At 39.1% G+C, this 21,299-nt stretch overlaps 1 long non-coding RNA gene across 2 annotated transcripts in view; it reads right to left on the bottom strand.

Moving 5' to 3' along the window:
* The window catches only part of LOC137224031 (uncharacterized), a 216,414-nt gene that overhangs the window by 4,330 nt on the left and 190,785 nt on the right, over positions 1–21,299 (bottom strand). Inside the window, exons 8-9 of one of the 2 annotated variants that reach the window (XR_010943191.1) lie at positions 11,624–11,794; positions 11,148–11,260 (exon numbers count right to left, since the gene is read on the bottom strand). This is a non-coding gene — a long non-coding RNA (uncharacterized lncRNA). The remainder of the gene's footprint in view (positions 1–11,147; positions 11,261–11,623; positions 11,795–21,299) is intronic. The other variant, XR_010943190.1, reaches the window with a different exon arrangement.

Here is a 21,299-nt window from a genome sequence, read left to right as displayed (position 1 = left end):
TCAATATTAACATTATATTAAGACAGTATAACAAGGTGTACATTTATAGTTGTGTTAGTAACCAAAAAGTTGTATGATTTATTACAACAAAACAGTTAAAATATTAAGCAATTAACTTTACCATTATGAACTCAATACACTTTGATGATATTCTCCAACTATACAGTGACTTTGCTGAAACCTACATAAAAGTGTCCTCATGTTTATTTGTGCACAGTCCACAATGTTCACAATTATTGTAAAGGATTAGGATTGATGATTCAATAATTTGAAGAGTTTTTTCACTTTTTAAAACATTATTTTACTGCAAACGAATAATTAAGGGTTTAATCACTGAAACCAACCTATGTTTTTATAGCAAATGGAGAACTGAAGATTATCATTTTAGCTCTTGAACAAAAATTAGACTCCCTTGGCCATTCTCCCTACCTGTTTGGTTATTTTTGCTAAATAAAAAATTTGCCAAACTTAGTGGCTCAAAACAGCCATTTTATTTTGCTCATGATTTCGTGGGTCCAAAATTCTGGAAGGGTTTGGCTGGTCAGTCCTCACTGGGGTCTCCCATGAGGTAGCATCAGAGGTAGGTGGGACTGAAGCTATCAAGGTTCACCTGTGCTGGACATCCAAGGTGGCTCACTCTTGGGGCTGGTACTTGATGCTGGCTGTCAACTGGGATCTCGGTTGCACTGGCAACCAGAACACCGATGCAAGGTCTCTTGAGCATGGCCTTGGCTTCCTCACGGCCCGGAGGCCTAAGCGTAGTTGGCTTTCTTACATGGCAGCTCACAGTTCCCAACACAAGTGTTCCAGTGACAAAGCTAAAAGCTGCCTTGGAATTCACAAAACAGCACTTCTGCTGACTTGTATTGGTTATGATTGAGTCTCCTAAGGCCAGACAAGATTCAAGGGGAGGGGATAGAGTGGCCACTTCTTAATAGGAAGATTGTAAAAGATTTGTGGACATATTTTAAAGCTACCACATTACCCTCCTTATGGATACTACCCACTTTATACTACAGATCATTTGAAAGACAGCATGGAAATCCTACATCTTCACCATGAGCTCTATCAAAAGAATCTCACTTTAATCAATGTAGAGCTGAAATCACCCCAAATACCTTGTAGTAGCTGTGACAGTTGGCATTTTCCAAAAATGCCCATAACGATATATCTAGTACACTCTGCTCTTTCAGAACCCTGCCACCGCCCCATCAGGAGGTAGAATCTCCTTCTCCTTGCTTTGAAATCGGACAGGCCTTTGTGATGGCCTTGACAAACAGAATGCTGCAAAGGCGAAACTGCATGATTTCTAAGACTGGTTCCCAAAAGGTGACTCAGTTTCTACCTGAGCTTCTGTCTTAGGAATGCTCACCCTTGGAACCCAGCCACCGTATGGTGAGGAAACCCAAACCATCTGTGGAGGCAGGTCAAGGTGTTCCAGCCGAGAGCTTCAGCTAAGGTCTCAGAGTCAACTGCGAGCCTTCAGGTGACTCCAGCCCCACCTTTGAGACACTCTAGATGATGCTGAGTGCAACAGAGACGAGCTATTTCTGTCAAGCCTTTCCCCAGTTGAGATTCATGAGCAAATTAATGTTTTGGAGTGATTTGTTATACAATGATAGATAACCAGGATGAGTGATTTACCTCTACCCTGAGAGGCGGTATTTCATTTGAAATAAAAGAAATATCCAATTTGCAAATCAATCTTTGTTTACTCTCAAGAATAAGGTAGAAAATGCATTTCATGTATTTCTAGGAGTCAATAGAAATAAAGGCAGAATGGAATGGTTATCAATTCATAGACCCCCAGGCTAGTCTTCAATTACTGAAGAAACTTAGTGTGGTGAATTTAGTATTGAAGCTCTATGACACCCAACAACAGGTTTGTTTTAGAGCAGATTAATCAGAAACATGATGCTACATACCCAGTTAATCAGAGAGAAAGTTCTTTCCTTTGAGGAATTGTGTATGTGTGATGCAGCTACAGACAATCATTTATTAAGTTTTTATTGTGTTCTGGGCACTGTTCTGTGTGCTGGGAATACAGCAGTGAACAAAACAGTTGTCAGTCTCCTCACAGGCTTTATATTATGAGAAATGAATGGACATGAACAAATACATTATATATATAATGTCAGTTGGGGGTAAATGGAGGAAAATTCAGAGAAGGAAGATAGCAAGCCCAAGGATAGATGGAGGGAGATAATCACATATAGGGATGGGCAGGGAAAGCCTCACTGAGATGATGAGATTTCAACAAAAACCTGAAGGAAATGAGAGAGGCAGCAAAAAAGTTTTCTGGCCAAAGGATGTTTCAGGCAGAGGGAATAGAAAGAGTAGAGGCCCCAAAGCAATAGCAGTGATACAGTCTGGTAGAAGCAAGAAGGCCAGGATGTTGGAACCTAACCAAAGAAGAGCATAGTGGGAGATAAAGGAAGGAGAGAAGGAACCAGACTATCTAGAGCCTTCTAAGAAATTGTAAGAATTTACTCTATGTGAGAAATTAATCTGTTGGAAGGTTTGAGCAAAACAATGACATGATATTGGATCTAAAAGGAATCTTCTGGTGGCTGGAATGAGATTACACAGTAGGTTAAAGAGTGGAATAATCAGGCAAATGAAAATAGTGGTTTGGACAAAGATAATGATGGAGTGGTAAAGGGTGATTAAATCAGGACCTAGTTTGATGGTGGAAAACCAATAGATTTACTGATGGATTGAATTGGATATGCGTATGAGAGAAGTCAGAGATGACTCAAGATTTTCTAGAGTGAGCTACTAGAAGAATGAAGATGCCACTTTTTCAGATGGTGGATCCTGTAGGAGAAGATGCTTTGGTGGGCAGATCAGGAATTCTCTGGACATGTTAAATTTGAGATGTCTACTAGACATCCAGTTAGAGAACAATCTGGAGGTTAGTAGAAACATGGAATTATCAATTTGGGAGTTTTCAGTGTTTAGATGGTTCTTCAGGCTGGAAAATTTCATCAAGGAGTCTTCTGCTTTCTATGGGGACTGATGTAAATAGTCATAAAGGGCAGACGGATACTAATCCTGATACACTATTTCACAGATTAGGTATACCTGGAAAAAGAATTCTTTATCCTCATGAAGGATTAAGTGATAATAAAACTGACTTATCAGTAGATTTATTCTTTGAATTTGAACTCCACGGCATGGCCTATTTACAAAATGGCATTTGTATCTAGTATTTTCTTTGCCTGAATATATTCGCAATGTAGTGTTGTGGAAACAGTGCATTGCTGTTAATGCAGTTCAGTTGCTAGAATACAGTTTGTTTCTGTAACTCTCAAATAAAGTGTTTCTCTTGATAAGTGCTGTTGTCTACCACAAATAACATGCCCTGACAGACAGAAAGAAAGCAAGCAGAAATTGCAGGTTCTTGAAGTAAGCCAATGAATGTGCTTATTTGAATATAGTTAAATATATAACACATTATAATCAGAAATATCACGTTTGGTCTGATGCTTAGATCATCTTCAGCTTGCACACACAAGTGCAGTTGTTGCTATCTGAGCCACATTTCTTTTCTAGACTCAACAGTGCAAATTAAACCAGATGATCTAATGTAAATTATCTGTGTGCAAAATCTATAGAAAACACAAGGTTAAGAGTCCCCTTAATGACAGAACGTTGTAATAGGAGCTCTGTATCAGCCAACATTTACAAAGAGAGCAACTGTCAAAGAAGTGTAAGAGATGAGAATTGCCAAAGAGATCAGTCGCCTGACTGCTTTCCAATCAGTGAAAAAACTGCAAATTGAAGGACAGTGTTATAAAACTCTACGGAGGGACTTCCCTGGTGGAGCAGTGGTTGAGAATCCGCCTGCCAATGCAGGGGACACGGGTTCGAGCCCTGGTCCGGCAAGGTCCCACATGCCGCAGAGCTACTGAGCCCGCGCTCCACAACTACAGAAGCCCGCGCACTGCAACAAAGAGCAGCCCCCACTCGCCGCAACTAGAGAAAGCCCGCGCGCAGCAAAGAAGACCCAATGCAGCCAAAAATAAATAAACAAACAAACAAACTCTGTGGAGCTAAAACATAATTTTTAAAAGAATCTTTGTTGCTTATATATATGTTCTCATAGTTTTCTCATTGTGTTTGGAAAGTTTTTCAGAGTATGAGTTGCTAGACCTCAGGATGGGGTGAGGGGAGAGGTGCACATGGACAAATCAAGGTCATCATAAACATTCAACACCCCGAGAGAAAGACTGGGATTCACCTATTCACCCTTCCCTCTCTATTTAGCCCTGGTGGAGCTCAAGAGGGCAATGAGTTAAATTTCTTCCAGACAGCCTGGGGTTTTAGCTACTGTGAGGGACGGACTGGTGTTGGAAGCAGCTCTGAAAGAGTATGCCAATCTGAGCCTACTCTTCCTCAACACGAGGAAAGTGAATGAAAGTTAAATACACATACTTTTAAAGCCAGCAAGTTCATCGCAGGGTGACAAAACGTTTAAAGTTAAAATACAAATTTGTATACTCTTATCTGAAAGTTTCAAACTTGTGAACGTAAAAAGAAAAAAAGTGACATTTTGTTGTACCCAGTTTATAAGGAATACTTTGGTAAAAAGCTAATATGCATGTGTTTATTTTGTCATGCACAGAGCACAAGGCATGTCATAATTCTATTTAACTGTGGCATGGCTTTGTACAAAAGATGTCACAGCATTATAATAAAAGCCACCAGATGTCACTGTTACAGATTCTATTCAGTCATACGCTAATCTGAAAATTTGTGAGCTTTTCATTGCTCAGTTTGAAGAAATTCTGGGTTATAATTTTGCCATCAAAGAAATATTGCACTTGGGCTTTCTTGTGGGGAATTTTTTCCCATGGGTCTTAACTTCTCTATAATTCTTTTTGGTTTTTTTTTTTTTTTTTTTTTTTTACAGTGGCTCTAAACTCAATTAGGGAATAGGAAAGATTTTCCCACCAGGAAGATTTAGTATACACGAGTTGCTGTCAGAAGTCTTCCTTTGAGAGACTTGACACACAAACAGGACAACTCCTCAAAAAACTTGAAAGGTGGATTGGTTTGAAGGTGGACCAATCATTTCCCAGTCCTCTGATGCTTTGATTTCAGCAAGATCAAATATTCAGTAGAGAGCTGGGTTTGGAGATCTTTCTGCCGTTAGCCTCTGTTTAGAAAACTAGCTTTACGTTACAGTGTGTGGTGAAGAAGATGATTAGTTTGGCACGTAAGTTAAGTATAGGCTCCACACCTCACGACACTTACTGTTAGATCAAAGACAAATTGACATGATTTGAGCAACATTTTACCTATTCTATGTATCTTATATACAGGCTTTAAACAGTACCCTCATGTAGACGATGTTCCTACCTTTTTAGTCTAAGTGAAATGAAAGATTTAATAACGAGAACTTCAGTCTAGGAAGCAGATTAATGAAACAGATTTTGGAGTATACTAGGGTTTGGAACATCTGGCAATTCACATCCTATATGGGAGAATTTATACCTTTTACAAATAGAGGCTTATTTAATGATGTGTTTGTGGTATGTGCTGAACCCAGGTTGACTGATTAAAATAAGGATCTCACAGGACCTCAGATGCAGGACCATTTTAAGGAACTCCTTTTTTTGTTTTTTTTTTCCTTTTTAAAGAAAGGACCATGCACAGTAGATGGAAAAAGATTTCATGTCTTTATAAGTAGTAGTTAAGTCTCACGAAATTTATGTTGGTATGTTGCCATAGATCAGCAAAATCTATAAAGAAAAGGAAAGAAAAAATCCAGGAAAGTTTTGAGAAGTGAAAATGCCCCTCTCTGACATAGAAACAAGTAGCAACAGCCACAAACCTGTCTGTGTGCTTATGCCACTGTGGAATGTTGTTCAGCATATGGAGAGCTTGGCCCTTTTGCTGTCAGCCCAGGGCAAGGGATGAATTATCCACGTAAAATCAAGTTCCTTCTTCAATAGATGCAAAATATTTTCTCCATGAGATGTCTAATAGTTTAGGAAAAAAGCCGTTGAGCAAAGAATTAAGAAACTGGCCTGATGTTGTTATATACAATTTTTAAAGTAAGTTTTCATGGTAGTTTAAAAAAAACAGGGGTAGGTTAACTTAAGATTTTCTTAGAAACATTATCATGAGTGTTTGTAAAAATCTCCCATTCTAGTCTTCTTTATTGGAAGAAATAAAGGCAGTAAAGAGAGGGAAGGATCACCATTCAGAGTTTACCTTATTTTTTTTTTCTATAAAGTCTTCTAGTTCCAAGCCAGTTATGCTTAAATTTCCAAAACAATTATTTTAAAAATTCAGTAATCAGGAACTGGGCTAGATTAAAATTATTGGCCTATTTCTATTTCCTTGGGTTTCCCAGTCTTTTCACGGGGAGGAGGGAGGAAGCAGGGAGAGCGGTGCTGTTCAATCTGAAAAGGGACACACGTCTCTGATCTCCACTTGCAGTTCCCATTGGCCTTTTGATTGTCACTGTTGTTTTGTTCAGGATCTAGTCTCCGTGATACTGATTGTGACAAATTAGGGAAATGTGTCAGAACAGGACACTTCACATGCTTAGAAATTAAGGTGAAATGCTCCCCAGATTAACATCTGCTTTGCTCTTAGAAGATAAGTCTGCAGGCGGAGTAAAGAGAATAAGTCACTTTATAGCCAACTCCTTTCCATTCTTAGGTCTGTTCAAGAAGTAGATGGGACTCTGTATTCTAGATGTCAGCTTGCTTGGTACAAAGCACAAAATCAAATGTGTGCCTAATCATTGAATCAGACGTGTTTTATCTTATTATGTCCTCTCAGCTCTCTTTGCTGTGATTTTCCATTGGTCTCCAAAACATACCAGCCTCAATTACCTTAGGGGCTATCAAACATAAACCTAGTTTCCACACTCTGTTTATCTCTGTGAAACTCACATCCACCTTTGAGTTATAAATGTAGGTGAACAAGGCCGAATAAAGAAAAGGAAAAACCTTGAAAAGTTTCATCCAGGGGTGAGACTGAACGCTGAGGGTATTCTGCTGTACACATTTCCACATATATTAGATTCCTGCAGATTGTCTTAGTTCAAGTGGTAGTTCAGATCTAAAATTTTCCACACAATTCCATTTGTAATGGAATGTTAGCAAGTACACGATTTAAAACATTTTTCTGAATTACATAATTTACAATGATCATGCTCTACTTATTTTCCCAAAACTCATGATTACAGCACAACTATCCTGAAATATCTTACTGGTAAAAGTATTCCTCGCCTCAGCTCCTCATTGTAAATATCTAGTTTCTTTGTGCTTTGGTAACACACTCCGTTGCCCACTTTGTGAACCAGTTCTTGGTCTTAAGTCTTTTTAGCTGCTATGGAAGCCTGGTTTTCTTGCTCAGTTGTCTGTTATTAACCTCTTCATTTTGCTTCTAGGATTAAACTACAGTGATGCTAGAAACTCTAAATCAGGGGTCTCCAACCCCCGGGCCGTGAACCGGTATTGGTCTGTGGCCTGTTAGGAACAGGGCGTCACAGCAGGAGGTAAGCGGCAGGCGGTGAGCGAAGCTTCATCTGCCGCTCCCCATTGCTCACATTACCACCTGAACCATCACTCTTCGCCCACCCCCACCCCCGATCCGTGGAAAAATTGTCTTCCACGAAACCGGTCCCTGGTGCCAAAAAGGTTGGGGACCGCTGCTCTAAATAGAAGCGACTACTGCTCGGCCATGGGGTTGGGAGTTTGTTGCTACCTAAGCTGCTGCGTTTCTGGCATCAGTTTGGTGAGGGGAGCTGCTGGAGATTACTGGGGGGAAAGATTTAATCGCCCTCTCCCAGATCACTCACTGGATTAATCTTCTTAGGAAAAAGAAGAAGGCTGTGTCTACACTTTCCAGGAAGCAACCTGTTTGTAAATTCACCAAATAAAAGGACATTAGGCAAGAAAGGAAAGGTCAAAGACTAATACACTGAAAATCACTAGTGCCCAAATTCCAAACTGCTGTAACAAATTTAAGGCAATCACTAACCTCCTCAGAAAAGAAGATTCCAGGATTTGGGATGAAGCAGGAGCAGCTAGATCGAAAATCCTGACTTTTGTCCCTTGATTTCACCTTTCCCCTGGGATTTCCTAACTAATTTCACCTGCCACCATTATGATGGCCATTAGTAGAAGTGGTAGGGGGTGGTTATTGATTCCCATCAATCTTTTAATTCCTCACAACATGATTGAGGCCACGCTGGATCACTCTAACATGCAATTACTCGAGGCTAGAAGAATCTTAAAAGTGAGATAAAATGGCACAATACAAGGCAGTCTTTAAAATATAAGTTACCTAAATCCAGTTTTGAGGTTTCTTGAGCTGTGCTGTGTAATACAGTAGCTGTTAGCCACAAGTGTCAATTAAGTACTTAAATTAAACACAGTCCAAATTGAGATGTGCTGAAGGTATAAAATGCACACTGGATTTCAAAGACTTAACACAAAAAAAGAATGTAAAATTAATAATTTTTATATTGATTACATATTAAAATGATAATATCCGGACACATTAGGTAAGTTAAATAAAATACCCTATTAAAATTATTTTCATCTGTTTCTTTTACTGTAAAGTGGCTACTAGAAAATTTCAAATTACACATATGATTTGTAGTATATTTCTTTTGGACAGTGCTTTAGAGAAATGCTCTAGCAATATTTTTGCCTCGCTCCCAGCCTGCCACCTTTGTAGGAACTTTTAGGAATATATTGGCTTAGACTGGGGATTTTGAATGTAAGAAGACCTGGGTTTATATCTCAGTTCTCCGCTTACTACCTGAGTGACTTTGGACATATTACTGAAAACTCTCTGCTTCAATTGCTTCAGCTACAAAATAGGGATAATAACATTGTGTCCACTTGCATTATATGGTTACCGTGATGATTACACGAAACTATAAATTTCTTATTTGCCTCACATAAAGAATCATTTAGTTATAACTAGTGTTATTTATACTTAATTCCTATCCAGGGATTCTCCTCAGCATTCTTAGATTCATCATATCTAGATGAATCTAGAGAGTAATATCCCCTCACCCCCCTAAATAAATTATACCTTAGATTTCTTGGATGGCTGACACCCAGAATGACACCTTTTCAAAAGAGACCAGGCTTAATAATGGAGATGTAATCTTATAGGCCATAGCTGGATGATCAACGTTCATATTAGAAATATGTACATATAGATATAGGACATATATAGTTGGTTCATTATATAAATTAGCAAAATAAATCATCTGTTTTTATAATTTTTATTGGAATATAGTTGATTCACAGTGTTGTGTTAGTTTTAGGTGTACAGCAAAGTGAATCAGTTATACATATAAAAATCATCTTATGTTGAAGAGGGAATCTGACATAAAATGTCATCAACTAGAGTGACTAAATATTGATATTTCATTGAATAAACTGTCTTGTTCTGTTTTTTAATGGAATTGTCTGAAATAGCCCAGTATTCAAAATCAGAATCAACAGAAAGAGTGTTTATAACAGAAAATATTATTTTACTCTTATAAAAACAAAACAAAGCAAAATGATGGCAGATCTGCATTTGGAACATTGCACACAATATTGTTTGCCAAGCCTAGAACAAGCGTAAGAGAGTATTAAGCTCACAGCAACTGAAATAATCAAAAAGAGAAAAGTGCTTCTGACTAACTATATAAAAAGAAAAACCCAAGTGTGGGAACATAAAACCTGTGAAGGTGATAATTAAATATTGGAGGTGCAGGTTTGAGTATGACTAAGGATATCACCTTACGTACTGAAGCCCCTGATTCTAAAACTAGTACACAACTCTAGAATTTGAAAAAGCCACTTTAATGCATATTAAATATTAAATGAGGCACCACTTAATTGGATACATTGCCCCAGGGATAATACAGCAAATAAAGTTTGAAAGGGGGTTTAAACTAATTGATGGACGCTTAAGCTATAATAGGATTTCTTTAAAGGAAAGTAGAGATGCTTTGGAAATTGTCTAGAAGGCTGCTATACCCTCCCCCTTCAACATGCTTTTGTGTCATTATTAGGCTCCTATCTTGGAATACGGACAGAAACTTCCTGGTTAACTATAACAGAAGAGACAGAAAGCAGGTATTTAGACCTTAAAGTAGACTTTAGAGAGGTAGCCACTTGGCTGCAGGAATGAAGAAGAAATGCAGTTCAGCAACTGGAGTTGACACAGATGTGGAAAAAGGCCACCAGGTGGGCTGTTTCAAGTGGTGTAACATACTTTTCCCTGTAGGCAGGTGGAGCCCAGTGGTGGTATATTGAGGAGAAGGCTACTAGAATCCAAGTCAGGGGACAGTGGTGATTAGATAGGGGCACCATAACAGCGTGCCCAGTGGTCAGGGACTGGATCCCAGGTTCTTCATGGTATAGAAGAGGAAGAGACAAAGGCTTATAGGGGTAAGGCAGAGCATCGGTCCTAAATGGATTGTGGCTCTAGGCTAGTGGTTCTCAACTGGGAGTGATTTTGCTCCCCAGGGACATTTGGCAATGTGTGGAGACATTTTATATTGTCACTGTTGGGGGTGGGTGGGTACAACTGGCATCTAGTGGGTAGAGGCCAGGGGTGCCGCTAAACCTCCTACAATGTGTTGGACAGCCATCACCACAAATGTCCATCTGGCCCAAAATGGTCAATGGTTGTGCTGTCTACTACTCTAGGCAGATTTCTGAGACAAAACTTGGACAGAGAACAATAACGCTGAAGTCCAAACTGGGTTATAAATTGGGAACCAGGTGCTGGTGCAAACTCGACTAAAAAGAGATCAGGATCCGCCTTGAAACAGTTATGACTTGATACAACATCCCCAGGGTTTAGGCTACAACTCCTATGAGGCAGTGTGGTATAGAGGAAAAAAGTAAACCTGTAAGTCTCTGTGGTTCAAAACAAGTTTTATAAGTTTGACTTCCTTGTGTCAGATTAACACAGCAGTTTCAGATCTGAGGGATATTGTGAAGATCATAAGGTAATATATCCAAAATGCCTACCACAGGACTTAAAACATAGCACTAGAATGGCAAGAAAGTTGCTGCGCATGATACAGAAATTATATCTGCCCTTGGCAAAGCAATGAAATATGCTGTGTCTAAGTCTAATGAACATTTATAAATACTCATACTCACCTTATTTGGCCTCTCAGCAACACTGATCACTGCAGTTGCCATGCTGCATTTTCGGTTTTTTCTTAACATCTTTATTGGAGTATAATTGCTTTACATCATTGTGTTAGTTTCTGCTGTATGACAAAGTAAATCAGCTATATGTATACATATATCCCCATAACCCCTCTCCCTTGCATCTCCCTCCCACCCTCCCTATCCCACCCCTCTAGGTGGTCAGAAAGCACCGAGCTGATCTCCCTGTGCTATGCGGCTGCATCTCACTAGCTATCTATTTTGCATTTGGTAGTGTATATATGTCCATGCCACTCTCTCACTTCGTCCCAGCTTACCCTTCCCCCTCCCACTGTCCTCAAGTCCATTCTATACATCTGAGTGTTTATTCCCGTCCTGCCCCAAGGTTCTTCAGAACCTTTTTTTTTTTAGATGCCATAAATATGTGTTAGCATACGGTATTTTTTTTTCTCTTTCTGACTTACTTCACTCTGTATGACAGACTCTAGGTCCACCAACCTCACTACAAATAACTCAATTCCATTTCTTTTTATGCCATGCTGTTTTCTAATTGCTGCTCCCTTATCTGATTTCCCAACTAGATGCGCATAAGCTCCATAGGCGCAGGAATGGAGTCTCTCTAGTTCACTTGTAACCTAAATAAATAAAAAATAAAAATAAATTAAAAAGTTTCCAATAAATAAATGAACAAAACCTAGTTAAATAACCTCTAATCAACCAGAAGGCAGGAGTGCTATTGATTATACAGATTGCAGAATTCTTCTATGATGCCTATAGCGTCAGAAAGTTGTAGATCAATTTCAATCAAAAATCTCCTTCTTTTCAGTGGCTCCATTCCTACTTGATTGTGGGACCCACTGAGTTGAATGCATATGCCCAGGGACTTCTCTAGGAAGCAGAGCTATGCCCATAGAGAATCTCTGCTTTTTAGATCAATAATTCTAAACACTAGAGAGAGCTGGGGAGATGGTTCCTGAAACCTCCCTCACTCTGAAAGAAAAGCACATTTCTAAGCGTTTGGATCTATAATAGTGACTTATTCAGCCTGGTTGTGCCAGGCATGGAGTAGGTACTGTAAACATTTGTTTAAATAAATTATTTAAAACTCAGAATATATTCAAATTCTCTTTTTCATAAAGTTTTAGAGATACTTATTTTCCTATATTCATAAAGCTACAATGCACAGAAGAAATAGTTTCTCATGAAATTCAATATGATATTTCCAAAGCTCTCAGGTACTTTGACAGCAAATTTATTTGAAACATTATAAGGATGTCAATAGTGTATGCAAATTCAACACATTTAACCTTTAAATTTATTGCATTAGACTTGTAGTTAAATAATTGAATATTACTATGCCTCATTAGGTTTGATTTTTTTTCTTCTGAGGTCAGTAAACCTAACTGTAGACCATAAAGTTGCCATCTACGAACAAGTACTGATCTATATATACACAGAAATGACTCCTGAATCCATATAACCTTGCAAGAATGTGTCTCCTTGTAGAAAGGAAATGTTATAATAAAAAGGGATAATATATACATAAAAGTTACTTCTACATTTAAGGCAGCAGTTTGATTACCATTCAATTATAATCATCTCCTATACAAGTAGAAAGTAAAAGATTAAAAACTTTTCATTAAGCTTTAAGAAAAGAAAGTTTTAAAGAAGCATTATTGGGACTTCCCTGGTGGCACAGTGGCTAAGACTCTGCGCTTTCAGCGCAGCGGGCCCAGGTTCGATCCCTGCTCAGGGAACTAGATCCCACACGCATGCCGCAATTAAGAGTTTGCACGCCACAACTAAGGAGCCTGCCTGCCGCAACTAAGACCCAGCACAACCAAAGAAACAGATAAAATAAGTATTAAAAAAGAAAAGAAGCATTATCATAACTCATTTGTTGAACATTTTATTTTACAAAACATTCTCTTACTCATGGCTTCATTTTAGACATTTAATATGGACATAATTCCTTATTAACTAAAATTGAACCACTATATTATTTAATACACCTTTCCTTTTTGTTTTTAAGGAGAAGCCTACGAGTTGGACAAAGTTAAAATCAGATGAGTTGTGAAATACAGCGCTCAATATTCCAAAGAAATATATAATTAAAGCTGATAAGATTAAAATCATTTTCCATTGTAGCTGTTCATATGCCATATGTTAAGGAGTTCCCTATATGGGAACACATAGTCTTAAAGCAGTATATATCTCATTACAACCCTCTTAAACTTTTCATTTAACAAGCAAACAAATAAAAAGGTATCTGATGCTTGAACTAAAGGTCAATGAAACAGTGAAGGCCCATGGGTCAAGCACAAAGAAGTCCCGGTGAAGTTGAACTTCACTGGGTCTGAGCCTAACTCGCCGTACGTAACCATAGTTAGCATAAGCTTTCTACACAGTTGGTAGCAATCAGATACATATTTAATGTGGTTTCATTATATCCTATAAATGCTGGCAATAGAATAATCTCCCCGGGGTATTCGGTGAATAATAGAAAAGAGAAAATGATGAGCACGTTTAGCACATGCACCCATAACCTCATGATAAAAGGCACCATTTCCCCCATACAGCACCTGTTGTCATAGCTGCTTTAATTACTTTTCATTGTAGTCGGCAGCCTGAAATATTTATCATGGAGCCTATAATTTCCCAAATCCAAAACTGAAATCTACCCAAGTGACTACAGGAACTGAAATTTTACTCACTGCTCCTACTTCTGTGCTTCACTTGCAACCTCAAAAGCTCTGAACAAAGTATCTTTGAGGGACGCTTCATTCAGTTAGGAGACCCAGTGCAGTACAAGATTACAATACGTTCACACGACATTCAACAGGCAGCGTATCCTATCACATTTTGATTGAAATAAAGACAGAATCATTTCATTATTAAATAAGAAAACATTCAATGTGCTAAAATAAAAGATAAAGCAAATTTAAAGGTTTTTGTAAATAGGTACCAACTAAGAACATATTCAGTCAATATTTCTAGGATTTATTCTTCCCATCAGTTGAATATGAAATTAGGTTTGATTTTAGCACTCCTTCTCCAGTGAATTATTGGTTATAAATCCCATGCTTTGGCTATGTTCTTTTGATTGTGAAATATGTTGTCATCTAGAATAAAGACTTTTTTGCTGTCTTTATTAAAGATATAAAGATTGTTTTGCAGTCTCTTTTAATCTAATTTACTTAAAATGTATTTATATATACATATTCCTTACTATAGTGTACTGCTGTAATGCTACACAAACATTAACTCATTTAATCCTAATAACACTTCTATCAGGTAGCAACTGTTATTTTCTCTACTTTACAGCTGAAGAAACTGAAACACAAAGAGATCGAGGAATTTGCCTAGTCACTGAGGCCAGTTAGTGGCAGATCAGCGACTCAAACTCAGATAGTTTAGCCCCAGTATCTGTGTTCTTACCTTCTACATACTACAAGCCAATTTAATTTCCCAGGAAGGTCCTTATGAATAGAAAAATAATTTCACATAAACGTCATTAACTCAGTTTGTGAGTAAGAAGACCAGTTCCAATGACTGGATTAGCATAATCCAGGGTCAAAAATATATTTTGCATAGCAACCAAGTAAATATTCATGTCCACACACTGACACAAACATAACCAACGTGAAAGTTTCACAAATTAAGATTACCTTACTACATACATACTGTATTTCATTTTTAAAATGCTGCTTATAGACCAAGTCATTTGCTTTCACAATGTGCTAACATAGTGGTTCTCATACCTAGTTACCCATTAAAATTGTCTGTGGAGATTTTAAAACTAAGGAATGTGTGAGCCCCAGTCCAATCAATTAAATTAGAATCTCTGCTGAATAGCGTTTTAAAAGCTATACAGGTGATACCAAGAAGCTGCCATGGTTGAGAATTTCTGCACTATTGAATCCAATATATTTAATGTGAAACACATTGGAGTAGATGAAACTGACAAGATGTATTGTTATTATCTCTAGTTGAATACAGGACTTTTGATTATTTTCCATTAGCATTAGTTTTGCATGCCATAAAGACCTATTAACTTCTTGAAGAGGTGTTAAAATATTTTATTTTCACAAGTAGCTTAATATTCATTCTTTAACATTATTTATACTGTTACCACCTAACATAACCTTTCTTAATTAGTAGATTTTGAATCAACAAGGTCTTTTTATTTACTTATTTATTTATTTTTGGCTGCATTGGGTCTTTGTTGCTGCACGCCAGCTTTCTCTAGTTGTGGTGAGCGAAGGCTTCTCTTCATTGCGGTGCGCAGGTTTCTCACTGCGGTGACTTCTCTTGTTGTGGAGCACAGGCTCTAAGCGCATGAACTCAGTAGTTGTGGTGCACGGGCTTAGTTGCTCTGTGACATGTGTGATCTTCCGGACCAGGGCTCGAACCCGTGTCCCCTGCATTGGCAGGTGGATTCTTAACCACTGCACCACCAGGGAAGTCTCCAACAAGGTCTTATTTAAAATATTTATCTATAGGGCTGCGCTGGGTCTTAGTTGCAGCATGCATGTGGGATCTAGTTCCCTGACCAGGGATCAAATCCGGGCCCCTGCACTGGGAGCACGGAGTCTTAACGGCTGGACCACTGGGGAAGCCCCAACAAGGTCTTATTTTAAATGGGTGGTTAAATTATGGAAAGAAAACAGTGGCTCTTTGACCAAGATTGAATTAAGATGAATAATTGTTTAGTTCAACACAAAACACGTGGCCTGGTTAATTCTATGTCCATCATTCCCTAATTTTATTCCATCCTTTCTCCCCCAAACCTTATGATGGTCTACAAGTGAAACATTAATATTACCAACTAATTTAAAGTTTAGCGTTTGCACAATGAATTGCCTTGTCGAAAAAGTGCTGTGGCTACCAAGTTTAATGTGCACATAACAACCTAGTTCTTAAAAGACAAGACCCGGGTCTGCTGCCCACCTCACCTAACGTGCTGAAGTGGAGGGAAGCCACAGGCGCACGTGGAAGATCGCTAAAATGGGACAGACCAGAACAAGATTTGAGTCAGACGTTTGCCAAAATGGTCCCAGCTGTGCTAACATGATTTTATTTTCTGTTTTTGATGTCCTATCATTGGTCCTTTCTTATTGTTGTGGTTTTATGGTTTTCGACCTAAACTGGCAGTACTTAAATTTCTCCGGTCAGCATTATTCTGTGTTCTCCACAATGAATGACTGTTCCAAATTTACAATTTCCATCAACTTTAAATTGTCTGTGTAGCTTCACCTCTCCAGAGAAAACAACGGCCAACACTGGCCTCCATTTTCAGCCTCCTCCATGTCAAAACTTCACTCTTACTTCCCGGGTGTCCTCCCCCTTAAGTCCCATTCGGTCCACTGTAGGCTCATTTCCCTTTCTCCTAAAGTCATCCGGGACTTCTGACTTGCCAAGTTCAACATCCTATTTTCAGAGAAACCTCTCTTTTGCATAATGTAATATATCTTGTTAATTTACAACTCTTCTAATTTCTAATTTTTATCAATTGTCTTAATCCGAGCTAAAAATTTCCTTCATCCAATCTACAAAGAAAGGGTTTGGTTAGCAAATTAGCAGTAAAAATACCACATCTGAGGACATTTTAAACCTACTTAATTACCACAAACTATTTGTATGACTTTAACACACAACTTGTTAAATTAAGATGCGTGCTGCCAATAATGCCTTAGAACACCGAAACAATTTTCTGGAAGGATCTTTCTTTAGAAGGATTTTATTAGCATTATCACAAACTATTGTAAGTCCTTGAAAGTTAGAATACTACTTTTCTTCTAAGTATTTCTTTAATTTATTATGGGCCTTGCCTGTAATTAGTCCATGTCAGTGATGTTTACCCGCATTTATAAACGTCAAGCTTTTAAACAGAACCCCTGGGTATTTAAAGAATTATTCCAAGTAGGAATAACTTTATTTTATGTTTCTCCTCTAGCCTACATGGTGAGAAATAGTGACATCCTTCGGAGGCGCCATCTTACTTGTATTGCCCACATGTGTGTGAACTGTTTGTGTCAGTTACACTGCCCTGAACAGGAGGGCTAAAGCCAACTTCTTTCCTGACGGACAAGTCTAAGCCACTTCCCCAAACTTGAATATACTTGGAGAAGGAAAAAAAAAAAAAAAGGGAAAACACCAGGTGAGCCAGGCTGTTTTGTTTCCTATGTTTGCCAGGTTTGCGTGGATAGGGTGAGGTTCTCTTAAGTCAACAGAGTCTATGTCAAGGCAGCAAGAAGGTACACGTTGTGCCTCCTTCCACTGTGAGTTTACACTCACACAATTCTCTTCTCTAATCCCAGAGTAGCTCTAAGCAAAACCGTAGACACGTGGGGCCTCTAGGTGTTATCTAACACCCTCTAAAACAGCTGGGAACGCTTGGCAAGACTGCGGGGGACACCAAGAGGTTTCTGCTTTCTTCCTACCAGCCCCTGGAGTCATGTGTGGATCACCCCGATCGCTGCCCTTTAGATCACTGCCTCTATTCATGTGTATGTTTGGAGATGTTCCTTTGCTAGGAGCAGATTTCTGCATTCACCTCACTTTTATGATGGAGCTAATGAAGATGTGCAAACCTGGGAGACATCTGGTATTTGATGTTCCATTCTGCAAACCAAGACTAGGAATATATAGGAGCGCAGGAAAACTATAAAAATGAGGTTGGCTTTACTGCTTTAACAGATAATGTAATAGACATAGGAGAGTGATACATCTTTTTAGTGGCACTTTGATATCAGGAACAGTATAACTGCAAACTGACTATTAGTTTTATTCTATTTCTCCCACTTTGTAGTGGTTTCAGTTATCTTACTTTGGCTTGTTTTGGTTTGGATTTTAACCTCAGATTAAGCCCCATGAAAGAAGGAAGCTTGAAACGCCATAACCTAAATTAGAGTTCTTCAACACTATTGACATTTTGGACTGAATTGCAAAAAGTCCCCTGGGGGCAAAATTGCACCAGTTGAGGACCACTGATCGAAGTCATAAAGAAATCAATAGTATTGAAGAATAATCACTTCCCCCCAGGTTCCTTCAAAATCAAAGTTGCTATCGAAAACTATTTAGGAGAGTAATTCAGTATGTACAATATTTAGGTTATTTTATTTTGCATGTATTACATCATCATTATACATGAAACTCAACTTTTCTCTCTATGTCAGTGTTGACCGCCTGAGTAACACCCACCCCCAAAGACAGGAGGCACTTTGCACAGGTCCCAGCAAAGCAGTCTGAGATGGGGCACGTGACTACGACTGCTGCTGTGGATTACGATGGTTACGATAATTTTAGCAAATTCCGCATAGAATAGTCTACGTGATTACAACTGTCAATAACATTATGCCCATTACTGGGCCTACCATTTTATATTTTGACGTTACAACTTTGAAATCAGTTGTGTATAGTCTGAGAGCAGGTAAATACCAGCTAAGGTGCACTGTGGCTTAATTTTCATGTACTTGTTATTTGGAGTTTTAAAAAGGTGTGAGTTTAGCTCAGAGCTTTGGCCTCAGTGGAGCATTGCATTACTAGTAACACTAGCAGATTTAATAAATAATGCCCCAAATGTACAAGGACTAAAACACAAGTTTATTTATTGCTCATATAAAACCCAAAATAGATATTCCTAATTGGTAACTGATCTCCTTCATGTGACGTTTTCAGTTCCTTCCATCGTGTGGCTTTGCCACATTTAACATATGCCTTCTAAAGGCACTTTGTTGTTTTACAGCAAACAGGCGGAAGAGGAAAGAACACGGAAAGTCACACGGGTTGGTTTTTATGGGCCAGCTGTATAAAATGAAGGGGTGGCAGTTGAAGGCTCAGATAAGGTGCCAGCTTAAGGGACATATGTTGAAGGATTTGGACTCTGCCCTCCAGGGTGCACATATGCATTGAACCAATGGCTGATAAACGATGCTGTGTCCCCAAGAGCTGCAATATACAAATCTGGAAAACCAAGATGTAGGATTACGATTTACCAGGGTTTCTCCTGACACTTCCATATTCAGTGGCTGCTTCAAGTGGGCAATAGCAGACTCCTCGTGCCAGAATGCCAACAAGCAGAGAATAGCATAACCAACGTTGATTCATGAGGAAATTACAGAAGGCGCTGTGGGCCCTCTTCATCCTTCCATGACCAGATAGCTGTGAGCGGACAACAGCAAAAACTCTGGTCCTTAAGAAAAAGTAACCAAGGGCTCAAAACACTTGAAGTTGGAGGTCACTCCACTGCAAGCAATCCAGGCTGCTAAGGTGCTATCGGAAAAGAGAGAAATCTAGAATAGGTGGTGCAGGAAGAAGATATTTGGTTATAATTACAACTCTGGGACAAACTGCAAGAGATGAACTGTAGCTTGCTTTGTTAATATTCTGGGAAATTGCATCTGGCCACTAGCTTGAAGAATTGGATTTGTATGCTTTTCCTCTCAGGAAAGGGATGGACTGTACCAGTTCCTTTTAATGACTACTCTAGATTCACACATACGTCTTTTCCAGTCAGAATGGCTGAAGCAGCTGCTTGTGTGTCATTGAGCCCATCTGCTGCCATTGCTATTGTCACTGCTTCAGACTGAGATGCAGGGCCACCTAATGGAGAGAGAACACCATGGCTGTGCACAGGCCTGCCCAGACCGTGGGGCCTCTGGGTCCCCTCGCAAATGCCTGCAAAAGTCAGGTGATGCAACCAGAAGCACATGGTAGTTAATGCCCCATGGGGGACACTTTTCCCAGTGGGAGACAGGGGATAGAAAGGAGTTCTTCCTCTTCCAGAACAGTGCTCAGTCTAGCATTAGTTTTGCATGGCCTCTCTGACAGTGTCCAGTGGGACAAGTAATTATTGGGCTGTAAAGAAGCTGTAGCATTCAGCTTCCTCTTCTGTTTTCTCCTTCCCTTTTTTATTTGTCCTTTCCCACCTCTCAACCTTCTCCCTTTCTTTCTCATTTCTTCCTCTCCCATTCCCTCCCCTTTCCCCTCTTTTTCTTCCCTTCCTAAACAGTTCAATCCAAAACTCATTATTTGGGGCTGAGCAAGATATGTGTCCACCCTAGGAGGTGTGGGGATAGATTGAGGAGAGAGAAGAAAATCCACGATGGCCCAGAGTGGAGTGTGGCACCTGGAAGTGGAGCCCTGGAGCCAAGCAAAGTGAGGAGACCACCCATGAGGAGGTGGGGGAAAGCAGCAGCAAGTAAGATTGTCTCCATATGAGTAGGCTGCTCAAATAAAGATGATGGGAGCCACGTTCCTCACTGTCAGAGAGGGGAGTCACAAATACAGAAAGGCAGAAAACTAGATTAAGCCCCATGGTGTTCAACTGAAATTAGAAATCTAGGGGTGAAATCATGACTTTGAAGCTATATAGATAGATACAGAAATAAATATAGATGTGAACATGTATATGTATATGTATGTGTGTGTGTGTGTGTGTGTGTGTGTGTGTTCTCTAGCTCTGGCCACTGAGAGAGTCTAGGAGTTGAAACCCTCAAATAGCAATACAGACAATTAGGGCCCACACACTTTTTAAATATCACTCTTCACTATAAGGAATCAGCCCTCTTCGGAAGAATGGCTGGTTTCAAGGCTGGGGCTGAGAAAAAACGAGATGAACCTAGAACATCTTATTCTGCCAAAAGGTGAGAAAGTTCTTAAAAATGATGACGTTTCACCAAGACACAGAAGCCAGCTTGAAGGCATATACATAACACAGGCCAAATCTAGCATGATTTTAGCAACAAAATAAATAACAGTAATGAATTATAACCTATTGAATAAAACACATTCATGAGTCCATAATGATATATCAATGAAACATTTTCAATTTGATGAGGAACATTATCTCAAAGTAACTCACAACAAAATACTTATTAATTACAGAGTAAATAGTGGAGAAGCCTGAGAGTAACCACCTGATCACGTGATCAAAGTTAACCTCACCAATAATGCAAAAAATCAGAATTGTCACCACTTGATAGGATGCAATGAGAAGAACACAGAATCAATTCTGTGACATTCCTACCAAAGACGTAGAACCTGAAGGTAATCATGAGGAAACATCAGACACAGATTAAGGGAACTTCTACAAGATGACTGGCCTGTAATCTTCAAAAATGTTATGGTCTTGAAAAT

This window comes from Pseudorca crassidens, chromosome 4 (genome assembly GCF_039906515.1).
Source record: "Pseudorca crassidens isolate mPseCra1 chromosome 4, mPseCra1.hap1, whole genome shotgun sequence".
In the NCBI taxonomy this organism is placed as follows: Eukaryota; Metazoa; Chordata; class Mammalia; order Artiodactyla; family Delphinidae; genus Pseudorca; species Pseudorca crassidens.
The sequence above is the reverse complement of the archived record's forward strand: the minus strand, read 5'-3'. Positions and strand labels throughout refer to the sequence as shown.